At 39.7% G+C, this 10,408-nt stretch overlaps 1 pseudogene; it reads left to right on the forward strand.

The window, feature by feature from the left end:
- Positions 1-732: 732 nt before the first annotated feature.
- LOC119911215 lies at positions 733-10,119 on the forward strand (annotated as a pseudogene).
- Positions 10,120-10,408: the final 289 nt, after the last annotated feature.

Genomic DNA, 10,408 nt, shown 5'->3' on the forward strand with positions numbered 1-10,408 from the left:
TTAAACGGACTGAATAGAAACAGCTCAACAGTGGGAAGACTGTGATGGAGCATTCGGATAAACCCTTATGAGGCGTGTTCGCTTGTTGTCACTGTGTCAGAGATGAGTTGATTGAAGAGGCGTTGGATTAGATTGGTTTAATATGTTTAACTGTATGGTCATTTACATACATGCAGGAAAAATATATTAGAAATTCTCTAAAGTTAGAGTTACAAATAGGAGTTGGTGGGGACCAAACCAGAGCTAAAAACACCACTCCATGATCATGTTTCTCTATGTTTGCTTGATGTGGAAGTAAGCAGCTGTTTGCTAACAGTGGGGATCTCCTGCTGGACTGATTGTTTACTCAAGAACAAGAAAGGTTTTCCCAAATTTTTATTTTTCTTAAATGGGGAAATAATCAAACAAAACTCACCTATTGTGTCTCCTTGCAAAAATATCGGTGGCTCAAAAGTTAGAGCAGGTCCTCCATTAATTGCAGAGTTGGAGGTTCAACCTCTAATTAATGTTGGACATGTCCGTGTCTTTGAGCAAAATAGTGAACCTTAAATTGTTTAAGAGGCCACACCAGCATTTTGCATTGCTGTGTGAGTAAGTGGTGAGTTGTAAAAATGGTTAAAACTTTGAATACTCAAAGATCTTCATCTCTCTTGCTGCATATCTGTTTAATAAAATGTTTCTAATACTTATTATATTACTTTGGTGTGCTAATTGTCCCGTTTGTCCCATCAGCCCGGGGCCTTCCTGAGGATTTACAACCTACGAGCGATCCCGGGATCCAGTAAGGTTCCCGGCCTCACCAGCAGCCAGTCGGAGGAGGTGGATCACCTGGCATTTCACTTGCATGGAGGGACGGCATACGGCAGAGGGATTCGGGTTCTTCCAGAAAACAGCCCAGATGTGCAGGAGCTAAAGAGGTACAGCAGGACATGCGGGACAAATACAGTGGGTACGGAAAGTATTCAGACCCCTTTAAATTTTTCACTCTTTGTTTCATTGCAGCCATTTTCCAAAAATCAAAAAAGTTCATTTTATTTTCACCTCAAATGAAGGTGTAGAACCATCTCAAGGATGATCAGAAGAAATAGACAGCACCTGAGTTAAATATTAGTGTCACGGCAAAGGGTCTGAATACTTATGACCATGTGATATTTCAGTTTTTCTTTTTTAATAAATTTGCAAAAATTTCTACATTTCTGTTTTTTTCTGTCAAGATGGGGTGCTGAGTGTACATTACTGAGAAATAAAATGAACTTTTTTGATTATTGGAAAATGGCTGCAATGAAAAAAAGAGTGAAAAATTGAAAAGGGTCTGAATACTTTCCGTACCCACTGTATGTCTAAAAATAAAATCATTGTAGAAAACCTGCTTCATACTGCAGACTGTGCTCTTGTTCTACTTACTTGTTCTGGTATTGCTGCATAATTGGACCAGAAAAGACCTAAGCAATACTAGTGTAGTCAAGACGTGTGCAATCAGACTTCTACAGTAACTGGCATTCATTTATGCATGGGTTTAGTATGGGGCATCAGGTTTAGAAATTTTTTTGTTTTTTAAGGAAAACAAAAATTTGACAGAGGATTTAAAACTGTGCTGCGATCTAAATAAATCCAGGGCGTAATCCAGATTTAAGTTTCAGTTTTTAAATTTCGGTAGTTTAATTAAAAAGTAAATGTATCGTTTGTGTTTATAAAGTTGTTGTTTTTCATTTTCTCCTTGTTTATGTGCCTGTAGAGTCATGGAGGCCGTACCAGACAATGACATGGACGACGAGCTGAACGACTCAGCGTTGTTGGAGATCTGGAGCACGCCACCAGAGTACCTGGGTATGAATGGATGTTGGAAGAACCTCGATTTTAGCAGTTTTTCCACTTAATGGACTGACATGAAATTTGCTACAGACATTAACATTCCCCTCAGGATGAATTGTAATAACTTGGACGATCTCTTCATCTATGATCATCGTCGGTTCAAAAAAATTTTTCCTGCATATAAAGTGCATATAGCACGAGTGAAAATGGAAACACATTTTTCCAGTCAGACTTGAGTAAGATGGATGACACAGCTCAAACGCCTCCTGTTTAGACACACCTTTAGTCTTGTTTTTCCAATAAACTGCCCTCGTAGTTTCTGCTTACAAATGACTGATAAAGAAAATCTGAATATTTTATTGCGTGACTGAAATACGAAAAAGGAAGAATGTTGTGGCGACCGCCCGCTGGTCTTTGATTAAGTGAAAAATGTGTTCGCCAGCAGCGGAAATATGAACATCCTGACTGCTCAGACAGACCAATTTCTTCACTGAGGAAAGGATGGATGAATGGATTGAAGCTGCGGGGCGCTACTTCCATTAGCAGGGCCTTCTAAAAGCCTACGCTTCACTGGGGATAAAATAAAAAGTCCAAACTTTGACAGTGACCTGAAGGTTTTCATACAGACAGACAAACAGCTGCAGCTTTAAAAGAACTCTCCAGCATTAGAAAAGCTCTGCGTTCCAACCTGCAGGCCTGATGTCTGTTGTATAACTCTGAGTGAGCGAAATATTTGAGACGCGGTTTCTTTGCAGGAAGAGCGTTCTTTTTAAAAAAAAATTTACGTCTTTATCAACATACCCCAAAAATTTGCCTTTGTGGAGATAGTAATTCAGTTGTTTCAAAACACACCAGGAAAAGAATATACACAAACCCGAGACAAGACCATTTTTATTGAATTCATGACGTAAAGCCACTGATACGTGCCATTGTTATTATACAGTACATTGAAAAGATGTGAAAACTATTTATTCTATTTCTTCTGAAAGGTTACAGTTTGCGTAATGCGTGTGTATTATTTTAAAACATATATCTGCTGTGAAAATCACTGCCTCTTCTCAGTTTAGGAGAATATTTAAGACCAATTGTATAAGCAAACAAAACTCAAAATGCAGTCAGCTTTTAATCATCACAATCTGCAGTGATTGTGATGATTACATACAGAATGTGAGCTGAAGCAGGCAGCAGAACCTGCTTGTTTTAAGACATCTAAGAAAATGCTTTTTAGATCAGGTGATTTTTTTTTTCCTCCTTCAGCAGGAGCAGCTCAGCAGAGTGCAGTTTGTTTATAGGCCTTTGTTACTTATTAATTTTTGTACGCCTGTATCTGGTTCAGTCCTTGATGGTTTCTATGTTTTTGTTTTAGATGCTGAAACAGTGGAGTGCATCACAGGTATGAAACACAACACACTGCAGCAGCTTCAGGGCTCGAGCGAGGTGAAACATTTTTAAAATGAAACGCGCGCAGCCTGTGGAGCTTTGGAATATCAGTGTTTGATTAAATGTTGTTAATGAGTTATTTTGTAAGTCTAACTTTATTGTCCTTTTCTATCAGTTTGGTATACATTTAAAGTCAACACCAGCTCGTTTAGCGCTTTTATTTATATGCTTTCTGTTGTTTCTTACTGGTTCTGGATTTCCTGGAATATCCTGGGATTTGGAGTAAAATGTTTCAAACTGGGTCAAAGTCGTGGGGGGTTTAATAAGGTCTGTGGGAAATTCAGAAACAACAGATTTTTATACAAGCAGGTTTTCTTTCACACTTAAACATTCACTTTAGTTAACATCTGGTTTTCAGCCGATCTGGAAACAGACTGAAAAACATTGAAAGCAACACAGAGTTTTCTCCTACCAGTGTTTTTTCAAGATTTTAGGCCATTTACTCTAAATCGTGTGCAGTTTACGTTAGTGCAGACCATAATCGTACAGGGCGACTTGTGAGGAGAACTTTCTCTTGTGAAAAATGTTTTGTAAATCCAGCCAGCAGCATACAATATGTTGTGAAGGATATACAGCTGATATTTACTTGCTTTAGCTTCCCCTTCAGGCTTTTAAAAAGTCTGAATGATGCAATAAGTCTTAGAAGGTATTAAAAAGTCTGAAATGCGCCTGCTGGAGCCAGCCATGTTGATTATTAAATGTTTTTGTATCAGATTGCGAGATGTCAGGAGACTTTTCACTAAAACTGGGATTGGTTCGTCAGTGGATTTTTCTGCAGGAGGCTGTTCAATCAGCAGCTAAGAAGCTCGTTGTCTCTATTTCAACGAGTGTTGATTTTAGCAAAAAACTTAAAAGGATTTTTGTTGGTTATAACCCATTCATCCATTTTATGCCAGGATGAATTCTTTTAATTGATTGTATCATTTGAAGTTGTTGCTACATACTGCTGGGAAGGAGTGAAATGTGATTTCTAGGGCATACCCCCCCTCCTGGCTTTCCATCATACTTTCATACTTTTGCCTGTATGATAGTGAAAATGGTATTGAATTGCATTCAATGCGCTTAAATTTGACTTGACTAGAGCTTTGTAGAATCCCTACGATATCATCTCAGGTCTTAAACAAAACAAGAATAAAAAAAATTATAATTTAATTTCTCTTAGAAAGACCTCAGAGACGTGATAAAAAAGTTGTGAAGAAATTCAATATTAGAGGCACAGTAAGAATCCTGTTAAATGTTCCAGGGTAAAGTCAAATTTAGCGCTTCTTAATTAGTTTTAGAAGGGTAAATAGTGCCAGATCTTAAAATGAAAACATTTTGATGTTCCTTTTGATGTAGTATTAAAAAGTAATTTAAAGTTGATGAAAGTCACTCTGTGTGTGTTAATTGTGTTGTACATTTAATGTGTGTGTCAGAGAGAAGATGTGGTCACGACTTACAGCCGGTGACGCTGTCTGAGCTAAAGCGGTCCGATCCGGGTCGAGCTCACCACGTCAGAGTCCAGCTGAGATCCTACGAGCCCCGCAGACTTTACCAGGCTCTGAAACTCTACTGCAGCAAGTGTATATCTATGTAGGCTCACACACAAGTGCAACAATATTACAAGACTTATCAGGCTCTCAATGTTTCCTGTAAACTGTCACTCACATGCACATGCAGACGTTATAATTTTACTGCTCCAATCCTGCAATCTCTGCAGGATGTAGACATTTTAGGCAGACAGTATTGAATTTAAAGTTGATATTTAGAGTCAGTGTGCATGTTGGATTTGTAAAATGTAATGAAATGAAATATCTGATTCTCTTCTGATCCTGCACTGTTATCTCAGGCACGACGTCCCAGATGATGAACTGGTGGCGGGTCTCTTCTCTGAGGCGTCCGGGGACTCTGGACCTTTACAGTCCTCCACCGTGGGCGCTGTCAGGCCGGGTTGATGTCCCTGGAGAGTCCCCCACGATCCCCTAACCGAACTCTGAGTGTTCACCTATCCACCCAGCTCATGTCTGAGGGCAAAACCAAAGATCTCATCTTCGTCATGGGTAACAGTCTGAACAGTCAGTAAATGTAAAACTTGAAATGTGAATACCTTTGAAGAGAAAAGATGAAGCATGTTATACAATAATCTTTTGTCATTTTAAAGAATAAAAGTTTTATTTTTTCTGCCGCCATCAAACCAACAAAACCACAAAATTCAAGTTCATCCTAAGATCATCATCTTTCCTTCTAACGGAGGTTTGGGTGTTATGCAGGTTCGACCCTGGAGGAAACGTGTCGGCTCGCAACCGGCTACCAGAACATCGTCCCTGTGAGGTCATCAGGAGGTCACCTTGCTCTGCTCGACCTGTCTGCACCTTTCCTGTTCAGAGGCAGGAAGAGATACTACGGGTCAGAGATGAGCTTCACTCTAATATATTAACAATTTACAGCTTTATTAAGAAAAGTTTGATTTGGGTTCCATCAGTAAACAATTAGATATGTCAGCCATCTTTCTTATTTTCTGTTATTGTTGCGATGGTATTTGTTGAGTTAAAAAAGTCCAATAATGATATGTTGCCGAAGAAAAGGAATCCCTTTAAATTTGGTTATTAGAGAATAGTGATCCAGATACATACTGAGCAGAACTTTTTACAGTTAAAGATAAACTTATCAGTGCTCTCTGGTAGACAAATAATGTAACAGTGTTTATAAATCATCTCAAACTTATCTTTGACATTTCTGAACTAACATTTACTGTTACCTGTCAGGTGACATATACACTGATCCTGATATATATTTAACAAACTGACATTAACTGATATTTATTATGTATGTAGTATCTAAGAAAACTGGCATTACAGTTCATTTAAAAAGAAAAGTAATCTGGTAGTAGCAGAAATATTAAGCTATCAACGACGTCTTGACATGTGGATCACAACTGGATTTATGCTCCAGCTGACAAACAAAAAGTGCAGTTTTACTGAGCTGTTGCTCACACATAACAAAATACGTTTTAGCGAGGAACGTGTTCTTGATATTGATTCATCTGCTTCTGACATTTTCGAAGGCCATTAAGGAAATCTATACGTCAACCAATAACATGCTCACCACAAGGTCCATTTAATCGCTGTTAAGAGGCCGCATCACCTGATCTTCTCAGCAGATGGAGTTGCTTATGTACTTTTTTGTGAGCACTTTAAGGGCTTTTTGTCGATAAGATTGAAAATTCTTTCTTGACCTTGACAAAAATCTCACCACGAAGAGAATATTTTTTGCTGGGGGAGGATTTTTGACACAGAACAGCTACAAGTGGACTTGGTGGTTTGTGTTTCCTGGAAATGCTGTCAAAGTACGTTACATTTCAAAATAAAGACACTGTATACTTCGCTGGTTGTGAACAGTGATGTTTAAGTATATAGTGAGTGACATGAGCTGGCAGAGATGGCTCGCAGACTTTGTTGAGCCATTGAAGGATGCCTCTTTATGATTCCCTGTGTGTGTTTTTAGGTGTAGGCAGTGTTCTGAGGCTGCAGTGAGGGAACCGTCTGCTGAAGGAGTCAAGCTGATTGATGAGAAGATCATTGCAGAAGGTGAGAGTGGGGTTTTGTTGGCGAGAAATGCTCTAAACTGCAGCCGCCACAATATTAATCTTATTCAGATTCAGTCCTGAAAATGTCTAAAATCCACAAATCTGAAATTTAGACCTTTAAGGTTTTGGTGTTAAAACCAAAATTTTAGCCAGCTGAGCACCTACGCCCCCAGTCACCCTGTGCATGCTACACACCTCTGTTAAGCTAGGAGGCTCAGCTAGAACGTCAAACCAACCATTTATATCCACACCAAACATACATCAAACACCAAGCAGCTGAATAAACTTATATCACAACATAAATTGCTCTGTAATCACTACACATGGCTGCAGTTATTCCCATCCAGATATCTCTCATCTCATCTTACACCGCAGTCCGACCACTCTAAAGAAAGCTCATCTTCAGCTTTGATCAGTCGTGTAAAATCGCAAAACTCACAGAGCCGGATGATAATAATAATGACAAACACACCAATATACAAACACAGTTACAACCGCTGACTAACTTTTGCCGTATTCGTTTTCAGTCCAAAAACAGCTGTTTTCTGTGTGTATAAAGATCGCCCCATGCACCATCTTGGTATTGCACAATAGCTGAGGTCTTAGGTTTCATTTCTCTCGTCAAACTGAAGGAGAGAAGAAGTGTTGCTTTGGAACAGACGGTCTGCATCGTCTGAATCATTTACAGTTGATTAATTTTCGTTAGCTTCTGACGTATCAAAGGAGAATTATGCATCTAGGCCTAATGGTTGAGGAGTTATTACTGATTAATTTTGGGTTTGTTATTGTAGGTGTTTTCCTGGAAATAGGTGTCTGTATCTAATTAAAGGTCTTAAAACGTTCTGACTGGTCGCCATGGTAGCGACTTGTCAATCACAAGATAGCCACGCCCTAAAGCCTACCCTGCTGTATCGTGTATTTTCCTCTAAATGGGACCATAATTTACAAAATGAGCATCATACTGTATTGAAGAAGACTTGAAACTAGTGATTGAGACCATAAAGTCATTAGGAATGTGTTTACTGAGGGAATAAATCACGTGAGAAGTAGGGTCATTTTGCCATTAAGTCCAATGCAGTCGGACTTTGTTTTGCAAACAGTGGATTCGCCCCCTGCTGGCCTTTAGAAAGAATGCAAGTTTAAGGCACTTCCGCATTGGCTTCACTTTTCAGACCCGGAGGTTGCTGCTTGTTTTTTTCACAGGGTTAGGTTTAGGCGACTTTCTTTCATATCCTTTGTACTTTTTTTTGCCAGTATGGACGTGACATAGGTCTTAAATTGTACTCATATTGATCTTACTGTAAATTAAACTTGAAACCTTTAGAACCTGTTATTAAAACAAAAAAAATAAAGTTGCTCAACTGTTACCCAGGCGCTGTTGTTGTGCTGTTTGTGCTCACCCTGTGATGTCATGTCATGTTGTCTTCAGAGTTTAAAATCCTGCACGTTCACACAGAGTTTTATGTTGGGCTCCTTCTCCTTTCTCCTGATTCAGCAGATTGTAAAAGCTCCTGAAAGACTCCTGGCTGATCTCGGGTCTGTTGTAGCTGCAGGTTTTCCCCTGAAATAAATCTCACCGTGTTAACGTCTCTTCTGGTCTGCAGCTCTCGGCGTTCAGCTGCTGCAGTTCGTCCTGCTGATGAAGCTCGAGCTGCAGGACGCCACCGACACGCTGGACGTCTTCCTGTGGAGAGACGGCGTGAGTTTCAGAGGAAGTTGCAGAGAAGATTAGATCACCAGGAGAAGCGAAAGACAGTCTGAGTTTATTTCTGTCTGTCTAAACTTTTTAACAGAATTATATGTGAAAAGTTTGTTGCTACTGTAGTCGCAGTATTTCTTATGTTGGTTATCAGACTCCTGCACAGATAATTTGGATTAGATTGTGGAGAGTAATGACTTCAAAAACACATGACATGATAAAGTGATTTAAAGATAAACATTAATGAGTGATGATAGATTCTTTCTTTCATCAGGAGTCTTTCTTCGGTGTGTCGGCAGAGGACATTGCAGCCAATCAGGAGGCTCAGAACAGCATCTGTCAAACGATGGACTCCCTCTGTCCACCGGGGGGCCGCACTGGTACCTTTCCAGAATCAAAATATAATATATAAGAGAAATATAAATAAATATAAAATATAAGAGAAAGAAAGAAAAAACGGAGCCTTTTTGATTTATTTTATTACATTTTCATTTCATTTCATGTCTGCATTACTTGTTTTAAATTTTAAAGCTTTAGCATCAATATTGTTTTAGTTAAATTTATACACTTGCCGTTGCTAGAACAGGATGAGCCTCCACAGGATGACGGTGACATGTCTAAGAGCTGCTGGCAACACAGCAGACTTAATTAACACCTATTAAGCATCGAATTCATGATTTTGAGCGTGCCTTTAAAGGGGCTATGTGGCCTCTAGCGGTGCGGTTTCAGATTGCAACCACGACCTTCCCACGCGTATGCTTGTGCTCGAACAGAGACCTACACTCCGGCGTTAGCTGGCAACTTGAGCTAACTAGAGCACAAATATATTTCACATGCTTTGCAGTAATGTTAGTTTACCTGGCCAATAGGATGAAAGCCTTTCCGATGTTGATCGTGTTTTCACCCGACATCGATCTGGTTCTCTTTGCCTGCCAGGTTCTCATGTGACCTAAAGGGCTTCAGCACATAAAACCTTTTTGTTGTTTTTTAATCCCTACACGGAGTCTGTGTTATACTGGGTTTTGCCGGTCGTTTTTTGGTGTTAGCGGGCTCCTTTTTGTTAGCTGTGGTGTTTTTCGCTGTGTGTAGAGTTCAGAATCATTAGCCAAGAGGCACGAAAATCCGACCCGATTTCTCCACTTAGGACGCAACATAATGGCTGGTTAAAAGTGTTCATCAAGTCTTATGCAGCGTTTCTCTGTGACAGTGAGTTCAGGTGCGTTTGTGTCTCCTCAGGTGAGCGTCCGTGGCTCGATTTGTGTCTGACGGCGTACCGAGCAGAGGACAACGGGAGAAAGAACCAAACCTGCTATCAGATCTGCGACACCATCATCACCAAACACCCCTCCACACGGTCTGACCCCGACCCCGCCTGAACCACCTGGAGGTCAAATGTCCTGCAGGGAGAAAAAAAGTTGTTGTATTTTACGTACTTTTTGATTTTTATTCATATTTATTGTATAAAACTAAATGTACATACAGTGTTGTTCCAAAATGTATGAATTTCATATGTGAATGTGTTTTTAAAATTTCTATTGTTTCTTGTGCAGCTAACAGATCCACCTTTTAATGACTCGTTCAAAATAAAAGAAATTACTTTTAATGAGGTTGTTGATTTTAGCAGCTGGAGCTGTTTATGGAAGCAAAGAGCCAGTGAATGCTTTCCGATACCTCCAGTATTTCACCAACATTACAGATTTTGGGTCCGTTACGCTTTTTGTGTGGAGATAAGAAGCAAAATGGCTCAGCTCTTTCTCCTACTCTTCCTCCTCCTCCTCCTCCTCCTCCTCTGTGTCCGGGACCTTTTCCCTCATGTCTCTCTCGATCCTTTATTCCAAATCCGAATGAACTGACTCTGGCCCTTTTATCTATCTATTGAAGTTTCTGATTGG

The sequence above is a fragment of the Micropterus salmoides genome, unplaced genomic scaffold (genome assembly GCF_014851395.1).
Source record: "Micropterus salmoides isolate LMB-PRFRI ecotype aquatic unplaced genomic scaffold, ASM1485139v1 Ms_hic_scaffold_1961, whole genome shotgun sequence".
NCBI classification, from domain to species: Eukaryota; Metazoa; Chordata; class Actinopteri; order Centrarchiformes; family Centrarchidae; genus Micropterus; species Micropterus salmoides.